The sequence below is a fragment of the Lampetra fluviatilis genome, chromosome 49, assembly GCF_964198595.1.
Source record: "Lampetra fluviatilis chromosome 49, kcLamFluv1.1, whole genome shotgun sequence".
In the NCBI taxonomy this organism is placed as follows: domain Eukaryota; kingdom Metazoa; phylum Chordata; class Hyperoartia; order Petromyzontiformes; family Petromyzontidae; genus Lampetra; species Lampetra fluviatilis.
Genome location: NC_136323.1, coordinates 9,404,129 through 9,418,952, shown reverse-complemented (window position 1 = coordinate 9,418,952; position 14,824 = coordinate 9,404,129).

Below are 14,824 nucleotides of genomic sequence, written 5' to 3'. Positions count from 1 at the left end.
TACACTCTTTTACAGTCAGTTGTAGAGCAGTCTAAGTTGATTGTAGAGAAGCAGTGGCGCCGTTTAGAGTATAGTATACAGTAGTAGAGTACTGTATACAATAGTACAGTGTTGTATGTTGCACACTCGAAATGAAGGACGTGGGCAGGTGCTCCAAATCGAGGGCAAACACATTTATTGTGGTAAATCTGTAAAATGCCACAGCGTGTGTGTCAAACAGCAACCCTCAACTGAATCGCCATTAACCACGTGACTGGTGTACCAGTCCGGTTAAGCAATACCAGTTTCTCTTAACCCAATTATACTACTGATAAACCATCTTTGTCTTTGACAATAACCTTTGCACTTCACTATTCGAATATTACTTTAATGCTAAGCTGTTTGTCTATCTATACCGTCCACTTATATCGGTATCTTATGCCTGTTATCTGTACTGTATGTGTACAGTATACGTACTGTACTTGTCACCATTGTACAACTTACATTGCAAGTAGTCATACTCTGGGTGCATAGGCATGGTTGTAGAATAAACAGTATTAGGGTTAGAGAATTACAAGTATTAACTACAGTACGTCATCCTTTACAGTGCACAGTGATAAAACCCCTCCTATTGAATATATCACAACCTAACAATTCAAAGCCAAGCTTGAAGTCTAGAACAAGTCTAGAACATTTATTTAACGATCAAAAACAACCTTTGGGCCCTTTACCTGTAAAATTCAACAGCACGTGGTGACACACACAGCAATCCTCAACCGAGTCGCCATTAACCACGTAACTGGTGTACAAGTCCGGTTAATCAATAACCCTGCCAGCCACCCACATGCCCAACTCAGTTATCGCATGCTGGTGTACACACGTGCATCGATGTACTGCACAGCACATAAGGACTTTCACAAAACCACACTTTACTCCCTTGCTGCACGAGGAAATAATTAAAAGTGGTCGATTCTAATGTGCCACATATACAGTAGTACAGTACTGTATGTACAAACTTCTGCGAGCGCCACCACTCGGCAGCATCCTCAAGCTCCCGTAAACAAGATCGGCACGATGCCGGATGCGTGAAGGAAGATTTGTATTGCCCTTTATGACAGATGCCGGCTAATGGAGCATTCCGGATGGTAGAGTGCCGGGTAACAGAGCTTTTGCTGTGCAATGTTAATGTACACGTGATGACAGCATAGCGATATTTTCGTACTTTTGTTTTAAGTGTGATTACAAAAACACGAAGTGAAAAATGTGGGTGGCATGGTGGCGCGGTGACATGGTGTTAACATTCACACCTCACAGCAAGAAGGTCTTGGGTTCAATTCCCGACTCAGGCACCTTTCTGTGTGGAGTGTGAATGTTCTCCCCCAGTTCTGCAAGGAGATTTCTTCGGGACCTCAGGTTTCCTCCAATAGCAAAATAAATTAAGAAAATACATACAACGTAACTGGTATTGGCCAAATATCCCAATGCTGAGAAATTATCCGCAAACTACTCGGGTTACACAGCGGAAATATCGTTCCCAGCAACACCGTTTCCTGGGCGAGCGAGCGAGTACGCGTCAAGAAAGAGTGTGATCACATGAAATTCTGATAGACCGAACAAATGCGCCATGCGGTACTCGATGCTCACCTCTCATTACCCGCCCAATGCCAAATTTGCCAATCACCTTCATGTCCGTGCACCTTTTAGCTAACTTTTGCATCAAAGTAGTCCATTGGGATGTGAAAATTCACCTACCTCTCATTTTGTAATGGGGTATTTTCCCCATACATTTCGTCGTCTTCTTCGTCGTCATCGGGGTGTGTTATTGGAGCATATGCTTGGATGATTTTGTCACTTGTTGGCCGCGTAGTCTTAGTGTAGTGGGTTCTAAGTTGGCACACACCGAGTCTTGGAGGCAACACGTTTATTTACTAACACAACTCGAACCGGCTAACATAATAGATAACTGCGCAACGCTCCGAGGTTAACTATGTACATCACGGGTTAACTATGTACATTACGGGTTAACTACATAGGATGGTGGCCACCGCTCCTAACCACCTAATCACTTGAACGGGATCATTACAATATTGGACCAAGACAGTTAACACGCTGCCTGGCCCTCGTGCGTGAAGACCGAAGAGCGAGGATCGAAGAAGGTGGCTTCATTCCCGGGTCGAACAGCCCAGCTCCCTATCGGGACTGGGCTTATATCCGCTGCGGCGTGACCGGGCTCCGCCCCTGGCCTCGCCCTCTTCTAGATCCTTCGTGGAGGCTCTCGGTCCATACCACGTGGCCCCCTCACCCCCTTCTGGGGGTCCCCGTGCCCCCTCGTCCGGTCACGTGCTCTCGCGGGTTCACGCAGGCTGTCATATCCTGACCCAACCTCCGTGACACCTGGACCCTGCCCTCTAGTGAGCCACTTATTGCAGTACACACTCTGGTGCCATAGAACGGCACCCCGCGTGCAGTACCACTCTTTCCTCGGTACTGTTGCTACACTGTAGTGATACCATTTATGTCGCTACATCAGTGACGGTTCGGTTTCACGCTGTCTCAAGCTTGATGATTACAATCCCAGCCGCACTCAAGATTTCTGTGAGCTGAGCCTAAGCCAAGCCACGGCTCAGCCGCTCATGCCACCTTGGAGGCAACTGAGCAGCTCAAGCCTGAGTGCTAGAGGTAGAGCCAGGGCCAACCAATGCCTAAGATTTTTGGCCCACAGTGTTTTGAGAGCCTTAGTTTATGCTGGACAACTCGATCTGATAAACTTCTTAAACTTGATGACTGATTACCAGAGAAATTAAGAAGATTCGCTCCTTCATAATTACAATAAACCCTCGTTCTGTAGTATGAATGGTCGCCACTGATCAGAAGCATGGGGCTTGTCCGCCTTTCCTTCGCTCACCTCGATAACCCTGAGCCTGATTGATGACAGACGGATGGGGCTGACTATCCCCCAAATCTGCTGTCATTCTGCCAAAACGAGGGGGGTGGGGTGGGCAGTTACAATGGCCATGAAATCTTTACGAATTGGGCCTTTGAACTCTTGAATCCACTGCAAGAAACAATCTCAGTAATTCAATTTTAATAATTTCTCATGGGGAAGCTCATAAAGCCTGGCAGGCTAGATTCATTTAATGGTTAATATGCTTCGTGTTAACCTACTATAAATAACTTAGAATCGTGATAAATAATTATCCTTTTCACTCTTTGTTTACGTATATATATACATAAATATAACACGCACAACCACAACGCGATTCCAATGGCCTACAGCCAGGAGTGCGAGAGCATGGGCGTTATTAACACGGATTCGGTGAAGCTGGAAAGAGTAAACAAATATGTTCGGAGCGTGCCGACGGAAAAAGAACAAGCAAGACTCTGCGAGAATGCAAGAGTAATGCAGTAAGTAAGACTTGGACTTATATCGAGGCCATTCACACAAGGCATCACTTGGCTTTCCAAAACAGTCCCAGTAAAAACCCTTAACGTCAAGACTAAGAGCAAAACAACTCTACACAGACGGATACGCAAGAGAAAATACAGTAGAACCCTTCTTAACGACCACCCCTGTCAACGACTAATCGCTTAACGATGGGTCTCCATAGAGCCCAATGTGTAGTGTATAGTAGTGTATAGTGTAGTGCAGTGGCGCCACTAGGGGGGTGCGGGGGGTGCGGACCGCACCGGGTGACACCATCAGAGGGGGTGACACCAAAACGGCTATACAATGTTTGTGCAGTTTCAGCAGAAATGTATTCTTTTTTATTAAAATATCCCTGTAGTTAATTATAACAAACCTTCTAATGCGCTCCGGTCAGAGCTGTCATTATTACCCGATTACAGTGACGCTTCAAATCACGTGGTTTCGTCTGCACGCGCTACAGCACGCGCTGTTATTTTCATCGCCACTTGTGTTTTTAAAGTCGCTGATTTTGTATAATTTTCTGGTGTTTTAGCTACAATATTGTGGTAATTAGTATTTGTGAACCTATATCAATAACTTTTTTTGAAAATTACGTAGTAATTAAAGGAAATATTGTAATTTAAAGGTATAATTAAAAATGTTCTAGTTGTTTACGTCACTACTATTTCCATTACATTCAGTGATATACGGGAATTACAATTTACGAGTAACATTAGTACAAAAAACATGACAAAGGGTTCTGTCTGGTCTCGTATGGGCGGACGTCCATGAGGGGTGACACCATGAGTTACCGCACTGGGTGGCACCAACCCTAGTGACGCCACTGGTGTATATATATAGTAGTGTAGTACACAGTATAGTGTATAATAGTATAGTGTATAGTAGTGTATTGTGTAGTGTAGAGTAGAACCCCTGTTAACGACTAATCAGTTAACGACGGGCCGCCATGGAGCCCAATGTGTTCACTTACCGACCATTCCCCTGTTAACGACAGGCTGTTGTAGGTACAGTAAATGTTAATGCATTTGTAGTGGTGATACGCGCTGGGGGTATACGTCGTGTGCCAGCTCGTATGTACGTGTGTGTGTGTGGTGACGCGCGCTGACGGGGAGGAGCAGGCGTCAGCGCGCGGGTGGGGGTAGTGCTGCTGATTGGCTGTGTGCCGGTGACGCGCTGAGAGGGAGTGATCGGGTGGCAGCGCGGTGTGATTGGTCGAGGAGTGGAAACACGCGCTGGGCGGAAACGGATCGTAGAGATAGCGCGTGGTGATTGGGTAACTGAGGAGCGGTGCCGACGTTGAGGTCCGCATCCGCTCCGTCTCCCGGGAGGAAGGGATATATAAGGTGATGAACAGAGGAGTAGGGGGGAGAAGTGGAACCATCTAGGAATGAAGATGAAGGTGCAGAGATAGAGCCCGGAGAGGAGAGTAATGGAGAGTAATGTACAAGGTGTAGCCAGAGAGAGAGGAAGGTCTACACGAGCCGAGTAATGTACAGTGTGTAGCCAGAGAGAGTGTAAGGTCTACACGAGCCGAGTAATGCATACGGTGTAGCCAGAGAGAGTGTAAGGTCTACACGAGCCGAGTAATGCATACGGTGTAGCCAGAGAGAGGATAAGGTCTACACGAGATAGGTACTGAAGAGTGTGTAGCCGGAGATGTAAGGTCTACACGAGACGGGTACTGAAGAGTGTGTAGCCAGATGTGTAAAGTCTACACGAGACGAGTGAAGAGTGTAGCGGAGGCGTAAAGTCTACACGAGACAAGAGAAGAGTGTAGCAGAGGCGCGGAGTCTACACGAGGCACAGAGAGTCAGCAGCACAGAATCTACGGGAGAGAAGAGGTCACGAGTTGTACCGTTGTATGGTGACCGTACTGTGAAGAAGAGAGGCCACGCGTTGTATCGTTACAAGTCAAGATTTAATAAAAGAAGTGTGTTCCCGTCAAAGGAGTTTCCTGCCGTCATTTCCAATACTTCATCTGGCGTCAGAAGTGAAACGAGCTTCCAAGTATGGAGACAAGGAAGACCCGTAGGACCCACGGGATTGACCGCGAGGAAAACCTGGACGACTCGGGGCCGCTGGTGGCAGGGGGTGAGGAGGACGACTTGCCCACGCTACAGGATCCGTCGACGGCGCCGGGCGAGCGACCGGGGACGGAGGCCGTGCTTCGTGAGGCGCACTCCCGACTGGCGGAGCTGCTGCTCGCCGCCGCGTCCATCTTGTCGGAGATCAGCTCGTCGGGAGGAGCGGGGACGGTGGGGGACATTTTACAAGGTCGCCCCGCAGATTCCCGCCAAAACGAATGGGGGATTCCCGCCATTGCGCCTGGGCCTACTTTTGGCGGGAACGGCGAGCGCCACGTGGTGGTGGGATCCCAAGCGCGCGCATCGACGTCATCGGCGCGCGATGGGGTCCGCCATTTTACGTCTGCCGCTGGAGCCGCCATCTTACACACCGACGGAGAGGCGGAGAGGAACCACGAGGCGGATGACTTCATTTTTCAGCAGCGTCTGCCCACGTTGTCAGCCTTCAAGGCGGAAGGCGGAGACTGGGGCCAATTTCAGTGAAGGTTTTTGGCGCATCAAGAGATGTCCGCGTGGTCCGATGCTACGGCGCTGCGGGCGTTGCCTGCCATGCTGGACGACGACGCGCTCGCGGCCTTCAGGTCCGCACGGAAGTCGGACCGCTCCACGCTGAAGGATGCGCTGGGTCTGTTGGCCAGGGTCTACGGACTTCCCTAGGCGTGCCGCCATCATTTCTACGCAAGACGGAAAGCGGCCACGGAGACCGCGCTGGCCTATCGCACGGCGTTGCTGGCTCTTGCTGATGCTGCGTTCCCTCGGATGGACGAGGAGGGCCAAGACGCGATGGTTTTGGAGCAGCTGCTTAAGTTGGCGCAGGACCTGGGGGTCCCCATCAACACAGCTGACGAGATTGATATTTCTTCTTTGAGAGTCGCCACGAGTATTCAAGCGCACGAAGCCCTACAACGGAAACAAGGAGTTGGTTGCAACGCTGCCGTCGTCGCAGCTCCGGGTTCGGTGGTCACCGAACCCCAAGTCGTCAGCCCACGAGAGGAGGCATTCGCCGCGGGACGACCAGGGGACTGGAGGCCGGGGGCTCGGTCGCCTCTGCGATCAGGCCGAAAGTCGGAGCAGCCGAGATCTACTCCGACCCTCGTCACGTGCTATAACTGCGGCCTCCGGGGCCACGTGGCGTCCGGGTGCCGCGCTCCGCGTCAGCGCGCCATGGGGGCTCGGCTGGACGACGACCGAGAGCCCAAGTCATCTCTACAATCCCCGGCAAGTCGCGGCACCTCACACGCTCGTCTGTATGCTCGACACACATGGGACGCCGCGTCGCGGCGGAGGAGGGCCGGTTAAGGTTCGGGGATTCGGTTCGGCCAGGGGGGTTCGGCCGGGACCAGGGAGATATTGAATGGGCGGAATTGGGGCATAGAATTGTGGCTGCTTCGGCGGGTTCGTCCGTTGTTACAGGATCTATTGATGGGGTCGAGATTAGGGTGTTAGTGGACACGGGGGCGTCGGCAACTATTATATCGGACCTCATTTATAATATTCTTCCAGTCCAATGTCGTCCGCTGCTCCCGGTGGATGTGCCATTTTACGCCGCTAATGGGGGATCGTTGGGCATTATCGGTCAGATTAGGGCGTCCATTTGCATTGGAGATATCAAATTGTCGGGACCCGTTTTCGTTTCGTCTTCTTTGGCGGTTCCTTGTCATTTGGGCACTGATTTTTTGGCTAAAATGCCCATTAAAATTCTTATCGATCAACGATGCATTGAACTGCCATCGGGTCGCCGGATTGCATTTTTAACGAGCCCTACTGACATTCGGACGGCGTGCGCTACGATACAAGCGGTGGCGACACAGACCGTGCATGTGCCCCCGGGTTCACAGATGTTAATTCCCCTCCGGCTGCGGAAACCGTGGGTGAGGGAGGCTTCGGAACAAAGTATGCTTTTGGCTCCTTCTAACAAGGCTGTCGGGGGTCTTGATTTATCGGTGGCTCACACTTTGGTGCGGGCTGACAGGGATCCGTTTGTAATGGTTTTGAACGCGGGGTCGCGGCCAGCTGTCATTCAACAGGGCACCGTGCTGGCTCACGCGGCGCGGGTCCCTGTGGATGATGGGTTGGTTGTGCAGGTGGGCTCGAGCCCCACGCAGAACGTTGAGCTAAGGGAGGACCTTGAGTGGGTCCATTCGCTATGCGCCGCCTCGGACGGGTTGTCGGCGGTGCAGTTGGGTGCGCTGCGCGAGTTGCTCATAGAATTTTCTGATGTGTTCAGTAAACATAAGTATGACATTGGGTGCACGGATTTGTTGCACCACCACATTGAAACGGGCGATGCGGCGCCGGTCAGGCTAAATCCCTTCCGCCTGAGTCCTGCGGAGAAGGAACACGTTCAGTCGGCTGTTAACGAAATGCTAGAAGCCGACATTATTTCGCCCTCCTCCAGCCCGTGGGGAGCGCCTATTGTGCTGGTTAAGAAGCAGGACGGGTCCCTGCGATTCTGCGTTGATTTCCGTCGCCTGAATAAGATCTCTGTGGCTGACGCGTATCCGCTCCCCAGGATGGATGAGTCCCTCGATGCATTGTCTGGTGCGCGATATTTTTCGACTCTTGATTTGTTATCGGGGTTTTGGCAGTTGCCACTCGACGAAGAGTCGAAACCTAAGACAGCATTTCGGACTCCAGGGGGGCTGTTCCAGTTTAACCGGTTACCCATGGGACTTCACTCCTCTCCAGCGACGTTTCAGCGACTTATGGAGTTGGTTTTGTCGGGCTTGCAGTGGGATACATGCTTGATTTATATGGACGATGTCATTGTTTTCAGTAAAACATTTGAAGAACACCTCCAGCGATTGAGAGGGGTGTTCTTGCGCATGCGATCGGCTAAACTAAAATTTAAACCGGCCAAATGTCACCTCCTTCGTAAGTCGGTTAGATACTTGGGTCACATTGTCGATTCTTCGGGGATCTCCACCGATCCCGCGAAGACGGATTGTGTCGGTTCTTGGCCGACACCTACGTCCGTTTCCGACGTGCGTAGTTTCATCGGGTTTGCTTCTTATTACCGGCGGTTCGTTGAGCACTTCGCCACTATTGCAAAACCCTTGCACGCTCTAACGGCGAAGGGAGTGAAGTTCAAATGGGGACCGGAGGAGGAAGCCGCGTTTCGCTCCCTCCGGGACGCCTTGGTGGGTGCCCCACCCTTGTGTTATCCCGATTTTACGAGTCCCTTTTTGCTGGACACGGATGCTAGCAACACGGGCATTGGGGGGGTGCTATCCCAAGTCGTCGGGGGTGTCGAAAGAGTTGTCGCCTATGGTAGTAGGGTGTTGTCTCCGGCGGAGCAGCGCTACTGCGTCACCCGTCGCGAGCTGCTTGCCATTGTCTTTTTTGTGCAACAGTTCAGACCATATCTCTATGGCCGTCACTTTACGGTCCGAACGGACCACGCGGCGCTACAGTATTCATTGAGGGTCGCCCAACCCTCGGGCCAGTTGTCGCGGTGGTTGGAAGTCCTCCAGGACTATCAGTTTACGACTACGTACCGTAAGGGGTTGCGACACACAAATGCCGATTGCCTGTCACAGTTGTTGCCTTGTAATGAATGCGCGTGTTTGTCGGGATCGGCGCGCTGTAAACCGACGCTTGCGGGGGAGATGAGGGCACTGGCTGCGACAGCGGGCGCACCGATCGTGGATGATTCCACTGCCTCTCAGGGTCGGGACTCGCTGCTCTCGTTGTCGCTCAGCGAATGGGGCCGTCTCCAGATGGCGGACAGCTCGCTGCTAGCATTGCGCCGCAAGGTGGGGGGTCCCGAGGGGGACCAGGAGCGCACCGGCTCCTATGTACTTAAGCAGGGCATGTTATTAAGATGGGACAGTTTGTCCCGGCGGAACTCACTCGTGGTGCCTTCCGCTGTAAGGGGGAGGGTTGTTTTGGCGGCCCACGAACGCCTCTTGCATTTGGGAGTTAACAAGACGCTTGCCCTGCTTCAGCGTGACTATTACTGGCCGGGAATGGGAAGTGATGTGGTAAATATTCTGAAGGGTTGCGTTGAGTGCGCCAGACGTAAACCACCGCCCGTGGCAGCTAATCCACCGCTGCAATCTATTCAGGTCTCGCGCACTAACGAGCTCGTTGCACTCGATATTTGGGGCCCTTTCCAGTCACGCCGAGAGGGAATAAATACTTGTTAGTGGGGGTCGAATACTTTACCCGATGGCCTATGGCGTGGCCTCTCGCTAACCAGTCGGCAGCGGCTGTGACGGACGCCTTCGTCCAGGGCTATGTCCTGGACAAGGGGGCTCCCGAACGCCTGCTCACCGACCAAGGTAAAAAATTTTCGAGTAAATTGTTGCAAGAGGTGTGCGATCTGTTGGGTACCAAGAAGGTGCGTACCTCCCCGTACCACCCGCAGACAGACGGGATGATGGAGAGACTTCATAAAACTTTGACTTCCATGCTGTGCCAGCAGGTGTGTGAGGCACATGTAGATTGGGACCTGCAAGTCCCGGGGGTCCTTGCCGCGTATAGAATGGCCCCCCATGCAGCTACGGGGTTTTCCCCATTCTATTTGATGTACGGTCGGGAAGCTGACCCGCCAATGGAAACGCAACTTGGCCTGTCCGCTCCACGAAATAATTCTAAATTGGCAGAACATATTAAGTTTAATATTCACAAGCTGACAGAGGCAAGGGAGGCCGCACGGCTTAATTCGCGGGCTCGCCAAATTGCTAATGAACGGTTGCGGGCACGGAAGGTGTCCATGTACGAATGGAAACCAGGTGACAGGGCCTGGCTGCATTGCCCTCAGGCACCCTTGGCTACGTCGCCTAAATTGTTGAGACCGTGGAGGGGACCCGTGGAGGTCGTGCGCGTTGCACGGCCCCAGTGCGTTCAGATAAAGTGGGGAAAGCGCCGTTGGTACGTTCACCCCTCCCGACTGAAACCGTTCTCGCCTCCATATGGCCTCCCCTTGTGTCGTGAGGGCCGAGCGTGTGACGTGACCGGCGACCCACAGGGGGAAATGTCTCTGCCTGATCCACACGTATTTTCGCCTGATCTGCTCCCAGGTGTCTCGGAACTGACAGCTGCCGACCACCGGCGGCCGGATCTCCGCGGCGGGGCCGGCCCTTTCAGGCCCGTTCCGCGCCGTCTGGAGCAGCCGGAACCGCCGGACGGTCGTCAGTGTCCCGCCCCATACGACGGACCAGCCAGATGGACTCGCGCCAGGTCGCGCTACTTTGCGTGACCCGCCTCGTGAGGAGTCGGGGCAGTTGGAGCGCCTCGTCACTGCGTGTAGTCGCAGGGACGCTGGGCGCGTTCGTTTTCTGGAATTCGCTTGTATTGTGTTGTTGTTGACTTTTCTTGTGTTCGTTGTCAATTTGTACATAGTTCTTGTTGTTGTTATGTTACAGGGCACACTGGGGGGTTACGGGGTTTTTTGTTGTTGTTTTGGTTGTCGTCTTATCGTTGCGGTTGGTTGTTGTTAGCAGCCGGGCCGGCTGCGAGCTATGTGGGAGGGGGTGATGTAGTGGTGATACGCGCTGGGGGTATACGTCGTGTGCCAGCGCGTATGTACGTGTGTGTGTGTGTGTGTGGTGACGCGCGCTGACGGGGAGGAGCAGGCGTCAGCGCGCGGATGGGGGTAGTGCTGCTGATTGGCTGTGTGCCGGTGACGCGCTGAGAGGGAGTGATCGGGTGGCAGCGCGGTGTGATTGGTCGAGGAGTGGAAACACGCGCTGGGCGGAAACGGATCGTAGAGATAGCGCGTGGTGATTGGGTAACTGAGGAGCGGTGCCGACGTTGAGGTCCGCATCCGCTCCGTCTCCCGGGAGGAAGGGATATATAAGGTGATGCACAGAGGAGTAGGGGGGAGAAGTGGAACCATCTAGGAATGAAGACGAAGGTGCAGAGATAGAGCCCGGAGAGGAGAGTAATGGAGAGTAATGGAGAGTAATGTACAAGGTGTAGCCAGAGAGAGAGGAAGGTCTACACGAGCCGAGTAATGTACAGTGTGTAGCCAGAGAGAGTGTAAGGTCTACACGAGCCGAGTAATGCATACGGTGTAGCCAGAGAGAGTGTAAGTTCTACACGAGCCGAGTAAAGCATACGGTGTAGCCAGAGAGAGGATAAGGTCTACACGAGATAGGTACTGAAGAGTGTGTAGCCGGAGATGTAAGGTCTACACGAGACGGGTACTGAAGAGGGTGTAGCCAGATGTGTAAAGTCTACACGAGACGAGTGAAGAGTGTAGCGGAGGCGTAAAGTCTACACGAGACGAGGGAAGAGTGTAGCAGAGGCGCGGAGTCTACACGAGGCACAGAGAGTCAGCAGCACAGAATCTACGGGAGTCGAGAGAAGTGTGGAGCGGAGAGAAGAGGTCACGAGTTGTACCGTTGTATGGTGACCGTACTGTGAAGAAGAGAGGCCACGCGTTGTATCGTTACAAGTCAAGATTTAATAAAAGAAGTGTGTTCCCGTCAAAGGAGTTTCCTGCCGTCATTTCCAATACTTCACATTTATTCACCATGTTTATTTTAATATTCTGTGTTTTTTATGTTGTTAAATCTTTATACATTAATATCCATTATTAAGTGTTATAAAAAAAATGTTTGGGGTGAAAGGGTAACTTTCGATGCTGTTGGAACGAATGAAGCCTTCAACATGTGTTTCATATGCTCGCTTAACGACCAAATCACTTAACGACCAGTATCGTAGAACCAATTATCGTCGTTAAGAGGGGTTCTACTGTAAATGTGTTTTCAGACGAATCTTAAAAACCTCGACCGACGGAGCTCAGAAGCCGAATATTTATTTATACTGGAGGTATCCGATGAGCTATGAAGCTATTTTTCACAGATGTTCAGTGTGGCTACCGTCCTCCAATTTCTACATCTTTGCCATCCGATGCAACCCCAATTTTCCTTGATGCAACGCAGAAAGCTCATTTGGCACATTTTTCGCTTCTGTGCTTCCACGTGTCTTTGCCGATATTGCCATAACATTTATGGCATCTCTCCCGTAGGTGACGTGCACATACAAGTCCCATGCAATAAGGCAGAAATACGAAAGTTAAACTGCAACTGCTGCTGTGAAATATCTATGCGATGATCCTCATTTCATCAGTAGAATTAAATAAACCACCGAGAGCTCGATGTTGTCACTTTTTGTCCGTATAGTTCAAAGGTTGACTCTGTTACACCGCGTGAGACTCTATTTTTTATTTTGCCAGGTAAGGCCTACTGTGCTATGTCGCTCTTTTTCAGAAGCGACCCTGGCTAGCACAAGTGATAACTCGACGAAGTGACGAAATGTGGAAATGGAGAGCGGCCAAACGTTGTAAACGCGCACGCTGATTCTAGATGTCACAAATGTGCACCACGAGTGGTGGCCCCTCTGAGTCCACGACTCGGCTGTGATGCAGTTTTTCTCTCTCTGGCACAAAAATGTAGTTTCCTTTCAAATATTGACCTCTTTCGCTCTCTCTTTCTGCAACTGCAAAAACCTTTCCATACAGTTTATGCGGCACAACGTGCGACAATAAACTGCCCCTACGTTGATAATTGGTTCTTTACCCTTCTATCTGGCAACAAAACTGACACCTTTTTTACAAGGAGTCATGTTTGCATAGACGCAATACCTGCAGTCATAATACAAACAAAAGAACATAACTCTGATAATGTGCACTGTCCTTAAAGTTGATTGATCCACACCCGAGACAGCTTTCCTTAGAGCCTAGTCTCATATGGGTTGGACCAGATGACGCCAAAAGGCGCACAACTCAAAGACAATGCACCATCAGAGTATGAGAGCTCGGGGCAAGCATCTACACTATGGGAACCTCATTTGCCAGTAAAAATATGATAATTGGTTCTTTACCCTTCTATCTGGCAACAAAACTGACACCTTTTTTACAAGGAGTCATGTTTGCATAGACCGCAATACCTGCAGTCATAATACAAACAAAAGAACATAACTCTGATAATGTGCACTGTCCTTAAAGTTGATTGATCCACACCCGAGACAGCTTTCCTTAGAGCCTAGTCTCATATGGGTTGGACCAGATGACGCCAAAAGGCGCACAACTCAAAGACAATGCACCATCAGAGTATGAGAGCTCGGGGCAAGCATCTACACTATGGGAACCTGATTTGCCAGTAAAAATATGATAATTGGTTCTTTACCCTTCTATCTGGCAACAAAACTGACACCTTTTTTACAAAGAGTCATGTTTGCATAGACCGCAATACCTGCAGTCATAATACAAACAAAAGAACAAAACTCTGATAATGTGCACTGTCCTTAAAGTTGATTGATCCACACCCGAGACAGCTTTCCTTAGAGCCTAGTCTCATATGGGTTGGACCAGATGACGCCAAAAGGCGTCATCTGGTCCAATTATCATATTATCATATTGGTCAGCCCTTCGTGTCCCCTTCAAGCCCCTGACACGTAGCCAATGTGAGCGAGTTCTCCAGTCACATTGGAGGCAATCGCCTGCCATGAGAGAGCAAGCATGGTTCCGCGATACTGTGCCTCCTTTACAATGATACCCGAGTACCATGGTGTTGGCCAGCTTGCTGCGTCGACACATCGTGCAATCGTGAGCATTATACGGTCACATCTCACAACAATTTAGCCCTGAGCCTGGAAAATTCCCACAGCAGCAGCAGCCGATATGGGAATGCGGCCGTGGCGAACACAGAGCCCGGTCAGCGTGTGACGCGTTCACTCCCATAGAAACGGCCGCGCTATGTCGCCTTTGGGCGCAGAATGCAGATTGTCTCTGGCTTCCCACGACAAACTGTTTGCCTTGAGCGTTTGCTGCGGGGACGGTAAAGAGACGTTGGGGTAAGTGGCTGTCGCGATTTACCTCCCCCCGCGCCGGCGTAACACCGCTCTCGTTCCAGCCTCTCTACAGCAGCAGTTGTTTTTCTTTCTCTCACACAATTTCAATTGGGCACCGGCGTGTTTTGAAGGCCACCCCGGTCAACCTACCTTGAAATACGAGCGAGTTGGCGAGTTGACCGGGTGAGCTAAAGTAAAGCCTGCAAGCTTAGCTTGGCTTTGTATCAGAGCGTTTCATGGATCGTGTGCTGTGCGCATCACACTTGCACGTGATCTCACCGGTTCTGCACACCTGTGCTACTCGAAAGAGTGATTATTCATTTAAAAAAATAGCAAAAAACTACGACGTTTCCATCACAATGCAAGCGGTCGTCATCAGGAAAGCCCCTTTTCCGGATGACGACCGCTTGTACCGTAGTTTTTTGTTATTTTTTGTTGTTTTATTTGAACCTATCTGCGTGACTTTACCGAAAGACCCAAATAATATGAATTCCGGCAGTCACGAAAACTTTAAGTCAGTGATTATTCACAT